Genomic DNA, 15492 nt, shown 5'->3' on the forward strand with positions numbered 1-15492 from the left:
GACACAGGGGAACCCAGCAATTGCTGCGAAGCCTCTGGCTCGCTCCGCCTGGCTGGCCATGTCTGAGAGATAGTGAATGAAGTCAATGCACGTCTGAACGTGTCTGTCACCAGTTCGACACAACCGTGGACAGATCACCCACTGAACCCTGGAAAGAGCTGGAGGCATAGAAGTTGAGGGCAGCCGTGACCTTCAATGCCGCTGGCATGGGGTGTCCACCCACACCGTTGGAGCTGATCTCAAGGCCTATCATCTGACAGATGGAGGTCACTGTCTCCCTTGAAAGACGGAGCCTCCTTCAGCAATGCACCTCAGACATATTGAGGTAGCTGCATCGCTGCCTGTAAACCCTGGCAGCAGGATAGTGGCGTCTTCTGCGGCCCCTTCCTCCTTGCACTTCCCCTTGTGTCTGTGCCTCTCCTCCCAAAGGTGGCTCCCCTGGAGGCTGAATCTGGATTCCTGGCCTACTGCCCCCCCCTTCTGGCCCTCTCTTCCTCCTCAGAGGAGGTGCCTCCAGCGGAGAGCATAATCTCCATTCCCAGGGTAAGGGAAGGCTGCCCGAAACCTGCAAGGCCCCAAGAATTATGTTTCCTCCAGAGTCCTGATCTGAAGCCTGTTATTCCTGTAAAAGCAGCTCTGAATAGATTTGAAGTTCTCCTGTTCACACAAGCAAGTAGCAGTAGTTTCTAAAGTAAATGACCAACAACTCGCATTTGCAAGCCCACTCATTCCACTTATCCCACCCATGGATGAGGTTTTTAAAAATGCGGCCTACCCGCCTGCCCGTTGCACCCATGCGACATTCGGAAAATCGCATGGACTGAGAAAAATCACTGTGTATTACTGCCTCAAGGGCCTTAAGTGGCCCATTAATTAATGGTGGGCACGCCTCGGAACTCAAAGCGTGCCCGCCCTCCGAAATATCGCGATGGCACATGGTGATGTCAGGACACATGCCCGACATCATCGCGTGTCATTTTACACGTCAGCCCCCGCACGCCGATGTCAAAATTCTGCCCTATATTCCAATCCCAGCTGAAGCATCAAAGGGTCAGCGCAACAATTTCCGGGGAAGATCATCAGACACAAGGAGAGACAGAAGAAGGGAGGACATGCCCATTTTTCACGATAGTAGCTGCTGTATTCAATAATTTTTTAAAGATCCAAGTTTTTCAGTAAGCGAGTGAGTTAGTGAGTGGGTGAGTGAGAGAATGGGTGGGTGGGTAATTAGATGAGTGAATGAATTTGGTAGGTGGGTAGGTAGGTGAGTTGGGGAGATGGATGAGGTGTGTAGGTGTACTACATATTAGTACGTATAATACTACGTATTAATATTTGAAGTTTACTCAAGGTCTGATATACCTCCTGTTTAATTTCCCTCAAATTCAATTGGAGAGAACTAAATCGAAGGACATGTAACTGAGTTATGAGCCCTGCTCGACCTCCGAATGAAGGATTGAAATCAATCAGAATTATTACCTTCTCCTTGACAGACTTTTTTACAACATTTCTTAAATAGATTGTAATTTCCACGAGTATGTGAGATTGGCTATGTTCAGAACAGGTCTGAAGTCAGTCTATGAGAATCTAACAAATCTGAAGATTCAAATTTGGGTTGAAATATTTATGATGAATTTTAGGGATGTATAATTAACAGTTACGCGGAAGAAGTTCATCTGATCAATAATAGACCACCCTTAATCAATATCCTATATTTGGTGACAGGACCACCTATTATAATGACAGTGCCCATTCAACTTCTGGGAAATGTTATTTTGAATTTATTCCTGAAAACTGGACTTTACATAACAGTCATGTTGATCAGTGTCGCTTAGTCAAGGGACAGTGTCCAGCAAAGTAATAAGACTTGAGGCCTAACATTTTTTATCTGATTGAGCATTTTTTTGAGGGGAGCATTGTATGTGCTAATATAATGACAACATACAAACAAACATACGAAATAGGCGAAGTAGGCCATTCGGCACCTCGAGCTTGCTCCGCCGTTCAATAAGATCATGGCTGATCTGTTTATGTTTCAAATTCCACATTCCCATCTACCTCTGATAACCTTTGATTCCCTTGCCTAACATGAATCTATCACTAAGATAAAAGCAAAATACTGAGGATGCTGGAAATCTGAAACAAAAACTTAAAAAGCTGGAAAAGCTCAGCAGGTCTAACAGCATCTGTGGAGGGAAAGACAGAGTTAACCGTATAACTCTTCTTCAGAGCTAAAGAGAAGCAAAAATGTGATGAAATTTATACTATTTAAGGGGGGTGTGGAGCAGGTGAAGCTGGATAGAAAGCCAGTGATAAGTGGGGGCAAAGGAGAGATTGACAAAGATGTCATGAACAAAAGGACAAAGTGGTGTTAATGTTTGTTCATGACATCTTTGTCAATCTCTCCTTTGCCTCCGCCTATCGCTGGCCTTCTGTCCAGCTTCACCTGTTCCACCTCCCTTAAACAGTTTAAATTTCATCACATTTTTACTTCTCTTTAGCTCTGAAGAAGTCATACGGACTCAAAACATTATCTCTCCACAGATGCTGTTAGACCTGCTGAGCTTTTCCAGCATTTTAAGTTTTTGTTTCAGATTTATTTTGTTACGAATGCTATGCGCTTTCAGATACAGAGACTTTCATCTAGTCTTGACTATTGGTGTATTCTTAGGTTTTATCTCTGTCCCTTCCTGCTATTCTATGATTCTCATTTCCCATATTACTATTATGGTGTCCTACCTTAAATCTGCCCCTTGATTTGCCACATTTACCCAAGCATGATCCCTCACTCCTCCCTTGTTTAGTTTAAAGCCCTCTCTACTTCCCAAGTTATGCGATTCGCAAGAACACACATCCCAGCACAGCTCAGGTGTAGACTGTCCCAATGGCACAGCCCCCGCTTTCCCCAGTACTGATGTCAGTGTCCCATGAATCAGAACCCACTTCTCCCACACCAGTCTTTCAGCCACGCTTTCGTCTCTCTAATCTTATTTTCCCTTTGCCAATTTGCACGTGGCTCAGGTAATAATCCAGAGATTATTACCTTTGAGGTGCTGCTTCTTAATTTGGTGCCAAGCTTCTCATACTGACTATGAGAACCTCTTTCCTTGTCCTGCCTATGTCGTTGGTACCTACCTGGAACGCAATGACTGGATTCTCCCCCTCCCACTGCAAGTCCCTCTCCAGCCCTGAGCAGATGCCCCAAACCCTGGCAACAGGCAGGCAACACAGCCTTCTGGACTCTCACTCTTTGCTGCAGAGAACAGTTTCAATCCCTCTCACTATACTATTCCCTGTTACCACTACATTCCTCTTTGCTCCCCCCGCTTGAATGGCTTCCTGTACCATGGTGCCATGGCCAATCTGCTCATCCACCCTGCACACCTCGCTTTCGGCCACACAGATTGTGAGCACCTCAAACCTGTTTGACAATTGCAAAGTCTGGGGCTCCGCCACTACTGTCAGCTCGGTCCCATTACTTGCCTCACTCACAGTCACATCTTCCTGCCCCTCACTGCTGACCAAAACAGACGACCCCCTTCTAAGAGATGTGACCGTCTTCTGGACCAAAGGGTCCAGGTATTTCTCCCCCTCCCTCATATTGCACTAGGTTTGACTCATGTTAAAATATGTGTTATGGTGAATTTACCCAAAGTAACTTTTAACCTAATATTCCTGTATTAATTCCATATTATTTGACCCCTATTCCTTCACAAGTGAATGGGTAGTCGGGTCTGGTTGTGGGGTAGTGGGTGGTCGGGTCATAATCATGTGGTCGGGGGGTAGTCAGGTTGGGTCGGGGGGACGCAGTGGAGACAATAGTGTTGCTCAGTTGAGTTACGCTGGCTAACCACTGATTTAGACTAGGTATTTAACTGTCTAACCTCTCCTGGATAGGTATCCAGTTAAGTCCCGCCTATCTGGCCTAAGTCTCTGCCCTGACCTCAGTGTAGGAGACATTCACGGAGGGACCTGGGCAGCTAAAATCAGCTGATCAGAAGTCTAAACTTCCCAGGGAATTTCTGCATATGTCTGTTCATCAGTGCTTCCGTAGGGTCCTGACACGTATCTCCCAACTTACATCCAATCTCCAAAGATCCGGAGACCAAATGAATTGGGCCAATATTTCTGTCATGGGGGGGTCTTGGAGTAATTCATTTACAAATACAACTATTAGTAGCTCTCACAGAATTAATTTTAAAGAGCAGTGAGATGTGGATTGAAATTCAGGTTGTCTAAATGAGCCTGCTTGAGAAATCAGTTTGAACATTTCAGTCATCGTTCACACCTATTCTGGTTGAGATGACTCAATTCGTTTTGAGCTCAGCATGGGTGGTTGCCAAAGTCATCTGGTAAGATTCCCTTCCTGAGGTCGGAAATAACAAAAAGTAGAGAAAACCCCCGGTTCTATATCAGGCAGGTCTAACAATAGGTTGTGAGAAGGAAGATTTCGAGCTGAGCTGGGAATTAACAAGCAAGAGGCTGATCCTCTTGGTTAGAAGCTGAGCAGAAAGGAAGAAAAGCGTGAATATTCAATCTATTATTTGGGATAGTGCAGGGTATTTTTGATGTCTACTGTTATTACAGCCAGTGTTTGTGGAACTTTCAAGTTCGGAATTTTGTTCAGTCACATTTATTCCACAAAATTAATTAGCTTCATGACTTGTAATTGTTCTACCAGTACGTCCATCAGTTTCATCTATGGAAAGTTTGGAGAAATGGAGGCACACTCTACAGTATCCAGCTTGTATAAGAAGGGAGAGTATTGTTTCTGAACTATGCTCTTGAAAGTAGATATTGAGCTGTGTGAGTCAACTCCAGAATTTGAGAGATTTGGGATCCCCTAACAGGAATGACTAACGACATTGAATCAGAGAAGGTATCTTCAGCAGACTCAGAAATTATTAACAATCCCTTTTTTCTATAAGAAAAATATGCATTCTGGATAATTTGTGTTGTGTTCTTCAGGCTCTGACAGTTTGTGTAGTTAATCTGATTGTATTTTGCCTGCAGTAGAATACCCTGCTGGAAGCTACACTAATACAGCAATGCAACTTTAGATCTTGAACTCCCTCCTCCATCCCCACCCCCTTTCCATTTCTTCCCCCTCCCTTTTGTTTTTTCCAATAATTTATATTGATTTTTCTTTTCCCACCTATTTCCATTATTTTTAAATTTATACCTAATATGCCCTGTTAGTCTTATTTCACCCCACCCCCACTAGAGCTGTACCTTGTGTGTCCTGCCATCCATTCTTAATTAGCACATTCTCTTAGATAATATCACCACCTTCAACACCTCTTTGTTCTTTTGTCTGTGACATCTTTTGATTATCTGCTCCTATCACTGCTTGCTTGTCCCTACAACCCCCCCGCCCTTCTCTCCCTCCCCACCACCCCCCCCCCCCCCCCCCCAACCCACCTTAAACCAGCTTATATTTCACCCCTCTCCTAATTTTACTCAGTTCTGTTGAAGGGTCATGAGGACTCGAAACGTCAACTTTATTCTTCTCCGCCGATGCTGCCAGACCTGCTGAGTTTTTCCAGGTAATTCTGTTTTTGTAATGAAAGGGTGAGACCGCGATGTAATGTCACTGGATTAGTAATAGAGAGGCCTAGGCTAATGCTCTGGGGACACAGGTTCAAATCCCACTAGGGCAACTGGTGGAACTTAAATTCTGTTACTAAAATCTGGAACATGAAACTATCCTTGATTATTGTAAAAACATACCTGGTTCACTAATGTCCTCTAGGGAAAGAAATCTGCCATCCTTACCTGGCCTACATGTGACTCCAGATCCACAGTATTGTGGTTGATTTTTAACTGCCCCTCTAAAATGGCCGAGCAAGCCACTCAGTTCAAGGACAAGTAGGGATGGGCAACAAATGCTGGCCTTGCCAGTGATGCCCATATCCAATGAAAAGGCTTCCCAACCTGAAGCCTTAATTTGTGTTTCTCTCTCCACAGATGCTGCCTGACCTGCTAAGTATTCCCAGCATATTTTGTTTTTATTTCAAATTTCTAGCATCCATAGTATTTTGCCTTTGTATTGGTGTCTAAATTAGTTGCAAAATATTTGACAAGAATAAGAAGATATTTGACAACAAGAGCTGACAACAAAGAGCATTAGTCCAGCAGATCAGCCAGCTAACAAACTAAAAAAAAACTGTCACAACACAGATCTAGCATGGCTTAAATTGCTGAAATTGGTTGCTAACAAGGCAAAAACAATACACCACTGAAAGAAATAAATACTAGCAGACCCCAGCAAAATGCAAAATAATAAATTTTGACGGTCTAAGGGGCACTGCTAATGAAACAACAAAGAACAAATGGTCACTAAACGCTAATATTTCCTTGCTTCCCATGAAAAATGTTTAAAAACATTTAACCTGGTAGCACGACAGAGTAGAAAGCAGCCATTTGTAATTGATAGATCTCAGTCTAGAGAAAATTGTCAAGAGTTTAAAAACTATGCTTAGAATGATTAAGCATCCACTATGGAATAGAACATCAGCTGATGGATTACAACTAACTAGATTAACCCTAACACACATTTTTAAAACTGACTGCCATAAGATATGGTGGTGTCACAGGTGTGGTGTGGCGTTTCACATTTGTGTTTTTTTTTTGTTCTTACTCTTCTGGTACCTGCTTTCCCCCTTGGTGAAGCTCCTCACTCATTGGGGATGGAACATAGAAAATGCCCAACACATCAAGTTTAAGGAGATTGGTGCATGCATAAAATTCAGCAAATCAGGCAGCTTAAATTAAGGATTAATTTCAAACTGGGGGCTTCCGTGGGCAGGATTTTACGCGCCGGCGAGCGGGGGCGGGGCCCGCTCACCGATGCATAAAATGACGCGCGGTGACGAAGGGTGGAACTCCCGACGTCACCGCGCCCCATTTAACTTTTCAGGTAGGCGGAGGCGAGGTGAAATCAGCTGCGCACCCACCGACCTGTCAATGGCCAATTGAGGCCATTGACAGAGTCAATTAAGTAATTAAAGGACCTGCCCATCCAACCTTAAGGTTGGCGGGCAGGCCAGGAGCCCCGGCGGGAACTAGAAAAAGCATGAAACCTCATCCATGGGCGGGATGAGGTTTCATGTAGGTTTTTAAAAATTTTAATAAAGTCTTTGTAAAAATTATGGACATGTCCCAACTCATGTGATATTGTCACATGAGGGGACATGTTAGGGAAATTTTATTTTTCTATTTTTAGGTTTTTAACATTTAGAGCCAATCTCCCTGAGGCTGCACTTAGCCTCAGGGAGATGAGTGCGCTCTACCATGCGCATGCATGGAAGAGCGCACTCTCAATTTTGGGATTCCCCCCCCCCACACAGGAAGCACATCGCGCTTCTGTGCGGACGTCACACTGGACGGGCCTTAATTGGGGGCGCCGATCGGAAGCGCGCCTGTGAGCGCCCGCCCTTCAACTTTGCCCCCGACAGGGGGAAAATTCAGCCCCATGTGTTCATACTTTACAAATGATAACTTACATGAAGCGCAACTGGATCTTTGGAATTGTAATTGAAGGGGTAGCCAAACTCTACAAAATAATGGCAGAAAGAATTTTCAAATTCAAATTGATTAAAGTTCATCAACTCACACTGTTTGCATTTTCTTGGAGAAAGGTTTGGAGACGCCGCAACTGCACAGGAAATGCTTCCTGCCCATGAGCAGTTATAATGCCTGTATTAATGATATAACTCACATACCTTAATATACCACATACTATATACTATGCTTCATCTCCAATAATAGTCTTTCTCTATTGCCATTACATTTACAATGTTTAATCCTCATTAATCTTTATTCCACTATACATAAGATACTTTAACATACATTAATAAACTTTCCACTATACCATTGCATTCTATTCTCAATCCTCATTAATCTATAATTAACAATATTAATTTCATATTATTTTTTCTCTTCAAATTCTTATTATAAGTATTACTTTTGCAGGCTGTTAAGAAACCCATAGCTGGTTATTTAATGTCATATTCTGTATGGTCTGTGGTACCGTAATGGATTAACCCCTAATAATTAATCAAATCGCCTCAAAATTTACTTTATGCCTGGGACTAATTACAAACACTGAAATAAAAAGGATGGATTATAAACACTTGAACTCCACAGGTGGATGCAATGCAAGGCAGGAGTGGAGGCGCACATTTGGTTTCAAGTCAGCGTCAGGAAATACAGTATTTATTGGACACCACGTGCTGGTAATGGTTCTGCTGTAACTATTTAACCTTCTCTTCACTATTGTCCTATTACCACACCCTTTTGCCTTGCCCCATAATTCCTTTTGTCAATTTATCACTCCTGCCCTCCACTCTATCGCGGTCCTTCCCTTTAAACTGCTAAAATATCTCACTTCTACAAACTCTAATGAAAGATAATTGACCTGAAACTTTAATTTCTTTCTCCATAGATACTGCGTAACCTGCTAAATGTTTCTAATATTTTCTGTTTTTATATGTAGAACTAAGTGGACAGATGATCTCTGCCTCCCACCACTCCCACCAGACAAAAAAGGGACTAACCTCGTAGACAAAACCTATTAAGTTGGCAGATGCTTAACTATTTTCCCTTCTTTTTTTCCAGAATTCTCACCTCAACACAAAGTGTAATTCTTGCTGGGCTACACTTCATATTATAATATATGACCTTCTTACATTTCCATTTTTGATGGCAGCCCTCTGATACCTTATCCAAGCGGCCTAAACACACATACTTTACAATAAAAATCCCAGGATAGAAAGCAAGATCAGGAACTCCAACTAATTTTTCCTCTCCCTAGCTTAAGGTTGACAAAAACTGTACACAGTACTCTGGGTGCGGCCTCATCAATGGTCTGTACAGTTATAGCAAGATTTTCCTATTTTCATGCTCCACCACCAGCAACCCCCCCCCCCCCTTTGCAATAAAGGCCAACATTCCATTTGCCTTCCTGATTACTTGCTATACATACATCCCAACTTTTCATGATTCATGTACGAGGGCACCCAGATCACTCTGTACTGCAGCATTCTTCAGTCTCTCTCTATTTAAATAATATTCTGCTTTTCTATTCTTCCTGCCAAAGTGAACAACTTCACATTTTCCCATAATACTCCATAGAACCATAGAATCATAGAACACTACAGCACAGAAAACAGGCCATTCGGCCCTTCTAGTCTGTACCGAAATATTATTCTGCTAGTCCCATTGACCTGCACCTAGTCCATAACCCTCCAGACCTCTCCCATCCATGTATCTATCTAATTTATTCTTAAAACTTAAGAGTGAGCCCGCATTTACCACGTCAGATGGTAGCTCGTACCACACTCTCACCACTCTGAGTGAAGAAGTTCCCCCTAATGTTCCCCCTAAACCTTCCCCCTTTCACCCTTCCATCTGCCACCTTGTTGCCCACTCATGTAACCCATCTATATACCTTTGCAGACTCTTTGTATCCTCCTCACAACTTGCTTTCCTACCTATCTTTGTATCATCAGCAAATTTGGGTACAATACAGTCTCCTTTCATGCAAGTCATTAATATAAATAGTAAATAGTTGAGACTCCAGCACTAATTCATGTTTTCCACTCGTTACAATTTGTCAACCTGAAAATGACCTCCTTATCCCAACTCTCTGGCCTGAATTATTCCTTCGTCGGGCATGCGTGATCGGTGGGCCCGGGGGCGGTCAGGAAACAGGCCCCCGACCACGATTTCATGCTGGCAGGCCAATTAACAGCCAGCCAGCATGAAACGCAAGCTGAAAAGCTCAGCGCTGCCGGGTTGGGGGCAGGAAGAGGGCGGGCGCCGACGTCACCGTGGGCACGGGTGAGCGCTTCCACTGAGCTCCCTGAAGGCAAACAGCTGCCTCAGGGAGCTGCGGACCTCCAAATAATAAAGCACAAAAAAGTTGCAAAAATGTCCATGCAGCACAATCAAACACCTGAATGCATTACTTATAAAAATGCTGTCCCCAGATATTTCCTTTTTATTTTATTTCCTAACAGAGATTTCATCCCACCCTTGGATGAGGTTTTATCAAAAATGTAAAGGCCGCCTGGCCAATTGGCCCGTCTGCCAGCTGTAAGGCAGTCTGCTTGTTTCTCTGCTCTGACAAATAAGGTGCCCATGGCGCATGTCCTGGGGGGGGGGTTACAGTATCCGTGAGGATCCCGCCATAGACTGCCCCATCTGCATCTGTGCAGGGTCAGCCTCGGGTATGGGGATAGGACAGAGTGGTTGCATCAGAGGGACCGAGAGGTGACTAGAGATCAGGAAGAGCCCCCATTGCCATCATCCCTGCCTCCTCCTGCCCTTTCAGGGTTTACCTGCAATTACCTGCTAACCATGAGTGGATGAGCACTTGGCTACATTTCCATGCAGTCCTGAGCCATTACTGAAAATGACAGAACAATGCTGCTGAAGGTTGCCGAAATACCGTGGAGACCATTGCGCTGTTCCTGCATCCACTTGTTGGCCTGCTACATATAACTCTCCATGAAGGTGGCCATTCTTTCAATGGAGTTCCGGCACGCACATGCCTGAGTTAGCAAACCCTTCACGGCATGATAGACTCCTCTATCTTCTTCCCAAGGGTCCTCATTTCCTCGGAAAAACCTCCAGATGCCCACAGATCTCCCTTTGCTGTTCCACAAGTACCCGTTTCATGTCTGCACCCCGAGGCTCAGCATTTGTATCCTGTTGTGAAAGCTGTCCTCAGTCCTCTGTTGGGAACTGCCCTCAGGTGTCACTTCATCACTTACTCCTGTACACATGTGAAGTGCTCCTCATCTTGTGCCTCCCCTTCTACCCACAACTAAGGTCCCATGAAGGTGAATGGACCTGCGCTGGAGGAGGATGCACTTGATTCATTGTGATGGTGATTCCTCGGGTGCTGCTCTTCCTCTGAACTCTACGCTGCCTCCTCACATGGCTCCTGCTGCACCTCCAGCATTGTGCCTGCAGAAGAGATAAGGCCTCAGTTAGTGAAGAACGTTGGCAACAGTGGTTTCAGACCCTTAAATGCTGCTGATCATGAAATTTACTTTTAAAGATTCAAATGCCCAACTGCAGAAGCAGCTCACATCCATTTCCAAGATTACAACATAAACGCTTTCACCTGCTCTCTGCTGAACCTTCATTTCTCCTTCAGCAACTGCCTGTCCTACTGCCACCCTGCCAATCTCCATGGCTTCCTCCTCCATCGGTGTCAGGATTGCCAGTGATGGGACACTGCTTCAATGCCTCTCCCGAGTGTTTTGTGCTCTCTCCTGCAATGAGAGAGAGAGTGTTAGGAATGTGAGGGGTTCATAACGCTCTTCCATAGTTGATGAACTATATTGCGGAATGGGTACTCAAGGTCATATATTCATGGCTATGCGTAAATGAAAGGTGACAAAAGGAGCCTGTGAGACAAACCTTTGCATTGCTGCAAATAGTTTGCCTTTCTGCCTTTCCATACTGAGGACTGTTAAGGAGATGAGAAAATTATGGTCGCTAGCTGCTAGCTGCAGAGTGCACACCATGCCAGACCTCGAGAGGCCATTGAAGTGCTTCCTGCACTGCGCCTAGGTCCTGTTCACAACATTATGGCTGCTGACCTCCTCAGCAGCCTCCAGCCTTGCCTGCTTGCTCATGCTGGTTGACCTCCCTTTCCTGTCTTCGGGAAACAGCACCCACCTCTGTACTCTCACTGCCTCCAGCATAACCTCCAGGGCGGCGTCAGCGAAATCTGGTGCAGCCCTTCCCCATCTCACTTCCAGTACCTGCAGACGTCATATCACCCCATCGAGGCAACATTCTCAATGCAGACACTGTGAAGGTTGCTGGGGGGCCTTTAAATATTGTGCACTCAGGCACATTCTGCATCCCACCCACCATCCCTAATTGGATGGGGCTTGCAGAAGTGCCCTCTTAATTGGCTGCTTCCGGGGAGATTGCTCAGGCGGTGGGACTTGCAGACCATCAGGGGTGGGACCTGCATTTGACCAAACAGAATAATAATTTCAAAGGCAGCAAGTCAAGGGAACTGAGGCAGGGATCCTTGGATGATGAGGGAGATAGAGAATATGATGAAACGAAAAGAGAGAGTGTATGATACATGTCAGATGAATTCTTCAAGCAAGAACCAGGTCAAATAAAATAATTGAGAGGTGAAGGGGAAAATAAGACTGGCAAAGAGAGAGTCTGAGAAGAGAATGGCAGTTAACACAAAAGGGAACCCAAAAATCATCTAGTGACAGGTAAAGAGTAAGCAGGTGGCCTTTTAGGGATAGAGTGTGATATAGGCTAAAAGGCGCAGGGCAGAGCTAAAATACTTAATGAGTACTTTGTATCAGTGTTTATTAAGGAACAGGATGCTGACAAACTATCATCAGAAGCAGAGATAGTAGAGGTAATGGATAGGGTGAAAATTGACAGGAAGGATGTCCTGGAAAGGCTGGTTATGCTTAGAGTGAATCAGTTACCTGGTCCAGATGGCTCGCATTCCAGGTTACTAAAGGAAGTGGGAGTGCAGATACCGGAAGGCTTACCATAATCTTCGAATCTTCCCCAGATACAGGGGAGGTGTCGGAGGATTGGAAAGCGGTAAATGTGACACCGTTATGCAAGAAAGGGTGCAAGAACATTCCTCGTAACTACACGCCAATCAGTTTAATGTCACTGCAGCGTAAGGTTTTAGAAACAATAATCAGGGGGGAAAAAATCAACAGACACTTGGAGAGGTTGAGTTAATGAAGGATAGCCAGCACAGATTTGTAAATGGAAGATTGTGCTTGGTTAATCTAATTGAACTCTTTGATAAAATAACAGAAAAGGTTGATGAAGAGAAAGCAATATATGTTGTCTATTTGGATTTTAAGAAATGCTTTTGACAAAATACCACATAAAAGGCTGGTTAACAAAATTGAGGCTCATGGAGTTGGAGGGTCAGTGTCAGCCTGGCTAAAAAAAGTGCTTAAGGACAGAAGAGCAATTCATGGTAAATGGTTGCTTTTCAGACTATAGGATAGTAGATAGTGGTATTCTCTAAGGTTCTCTGTTAGGACAAATGATTTGAACACGAATAGAGTAGAATTTCAAAATTTGCCAATGACATCAAACTTTAAGGTGTAGCAAACAATGAGGATGATATCAATTGACTAGACATAGTTTTGTGAGCAGAATGGGCAGGCAAGTGACAGGCGGAATTTAATACAGAGAAGTTTGAGGGGATGCATTTTGGCAGAAAGAATTAGGGTAAGCAATATAGACTAAATGGCACAGTTCTAAAGAGGGTACCGGGACAGAGGGACATGGGGGCTCATGTGCTTAGATCTTTGAGGTGGCTGGACATATTGAGAGTAATTAGAAAAGCATATGGGATCTTGGGCTTCTTAAATAGAGGTATCGAATACAAGAGCAAAGAAGTTATGCTAAACCTATATAAAGCTCTGTTTAGGCCACGACTAAAGTACAGTGTCCAGTTTTGGTCACACACTTTAGGAAGGATGTGAGGATCCTTTAGAGGAGATTTACCAGAATGGTTCCAGGGATGAGGGAATTTAGCCACGAGGTTAGGTCGGAGAAGCTGGTTTTGTTCTCCTTGGGGCAAAGAGGATTGAGGGAAGATTTGAGAGAGGCGTACAAGATTATGGCAGGTTTAGATAATGTAGACAAAGAAAAGCTGTTTCCATTAGTTGGTGGTACAAGGACTACAAAACATAATTAGATTTTTGGGCAACAGATACAGATTTGGGAATTGAGGGAGAACATTTTTACGCAGTGAATGGTAATGACCTGGAACTCGCTGCCTACAAGGGTGCTGGAAGTGGAGATGATGAATAATTTCAAAAGGAAATTTGATGGGTACTTAAGGGGAATGGACTTGTAGGGCTACTGGGATAGAGCTGGGGTATGGAACTAACTGGATAGCTCTACGGAGAGACGGCCTGAATTCAATGGGCCTATTGGTCTCCTTATGTGCTATAATGCCTCTATGACTCTAATATTCCGCTCAGTGTGTAAGTTCAGAATGACTGCTGCCCCTTAACAGGGTTGCTTTCATCCAGAGATGGTTCTGAACTAGAGAGCTTGGACTGTTCCTGGATGAATAAAGATATAAGGGTAAAACTGAAACAAAAAAACAAGGCATACACTAACTACATAAGGGAATGACAAAAGGGAATACAAAGAGTTTAGGAAAGAAGTCAAAATAACAATTAGTAAAGCAAAAGGGAACTGCAAAGTTAGAGTATCACTGAATATTAAAATAAATAAGAAAGTATTCTGCAGACACATACATGCTAAAAGAAAATTTAATTGGAAATGGGGCAAAAAGGGATGAACAAGATAAACTCACGCAATTATTATGAAATGGCAGAAATTTATATTGTAATTTTGCCTCAGGGTTTACCAGGGAGAATGTCAAGATGGAGAAGACATTAGAAGAGATCAAAAACGATATAAGATAGCTAAAAAAGCAGGGAGATAAATGATTATTTAATCAAACATAGGAGGATAAAACTCCAAGTCTGCTTGGATTGCAACCAAGAAGTTAAATAAATTAGGGAAGAGATAGCAGAGGCACTATTAAATATATTTATATAAATTAACTACTAAGGAGAATAGCACTAGAGGACTGGTGGACAGCTAGGACTAAAAATCCAGCTGCACCTTAGGACACAGTGGTCACAATTCGCCCATGTCAATTCCGTTGGAAGTGGACAGCACATAAATTTGACACTCCCAACTCATTACCATGCTTGTAGAGTGGGCCCAAGCAGGTTGCACATTGTTGGCTTCCACTTCATGTTGCCGGGTGGTTCTGCGCTCAGCAGGAGCCAAACAGTGTTGTGTTGAGGGCGCATGATGCAGCCAACCTGCTCTTCTTAAAGACAGCCAGTCACTCTGAAAGGAACGCTGCAGTAAGTAATGTTGCTGAAATTTAAAACATGGAAAATGAAATAAAAGGGAAGAGAGGGAGGGTTCCAGATGATGGATGCGGCGCTGGAGGCATTAGTGGTGGAGGTGGACAGGAGGAGAGATGCCATGTTTCCACAGGTGGCCAGTGAGACCCTCAAGCATCACCTTCAGAAGGCAGTGGGAGCAGTGCCAGGAAGGTCAAATCCCACAGTCTGGAACCAAGAACCTACAAGAAGTCTAATGACGTCACATAGGGTGGGGGACAATGGATCAGCGTTCACGTTGCAGACCCCCATCAGTACCCTGGCACCCCTGAGGAAGCTAATAATCCTACCATCAGACTGAATTCCATGTGAAAATTAAAGGACCCCAAAAGAGCCCCCTTGAGGAATCCCAGTCCCACCAGAACTGCCAGTCTCAAAATTGAGTGGCCCTCTGGCTTTATGGCAAAAGGGCATGCTCTCTGAATCTTACAACTTAATGTTGAGGGACTATCAGCCGCCAAGTGAAACTGCATGTCTTACCATCCAACACTCCATTGACATCATTTGCCTACAAGAGACCCATATTGGA

General features: G+C 44.0%; 1 long non-coding RNA gene across 1 annotated transcript; it reads right to left on the bottom strand.

The window, feature by feature from the left end:
• Positions 1-10193: 10193 nt before the first annotated feature.
• On the bottom strand, positions 10194-14902 carry LOC144679304 (uncharacterized). Its single transcript, XR_013576312.1, has 3 exons — positions 14755-14902; positions 11135-11285; positions 10194-10974 (listed from the first exon to the last, which is right to left on the bottom strand). It is a non-coding gene; the product is annotated as an uncharacterized LOC144679304 (long non-coding RNA).
• Between the last annotated feature and the right edge of the window lie 590 nt (positions 14903-15492).

Source organism: Cetorhinus maximus, chromosome 4 (genome assembly GCF_964194155.1).
Source record: "Cetorhinus maximus chromosome 4, sCetMax3.hap1.1, whole genome shotgun sequence".
NCBI lineage: Eukaryota > Metazoa > Chordata > Chondrichthyes > Lamniformes > Cetorhinidae > Cetorhinus > Cetorhinus maximus.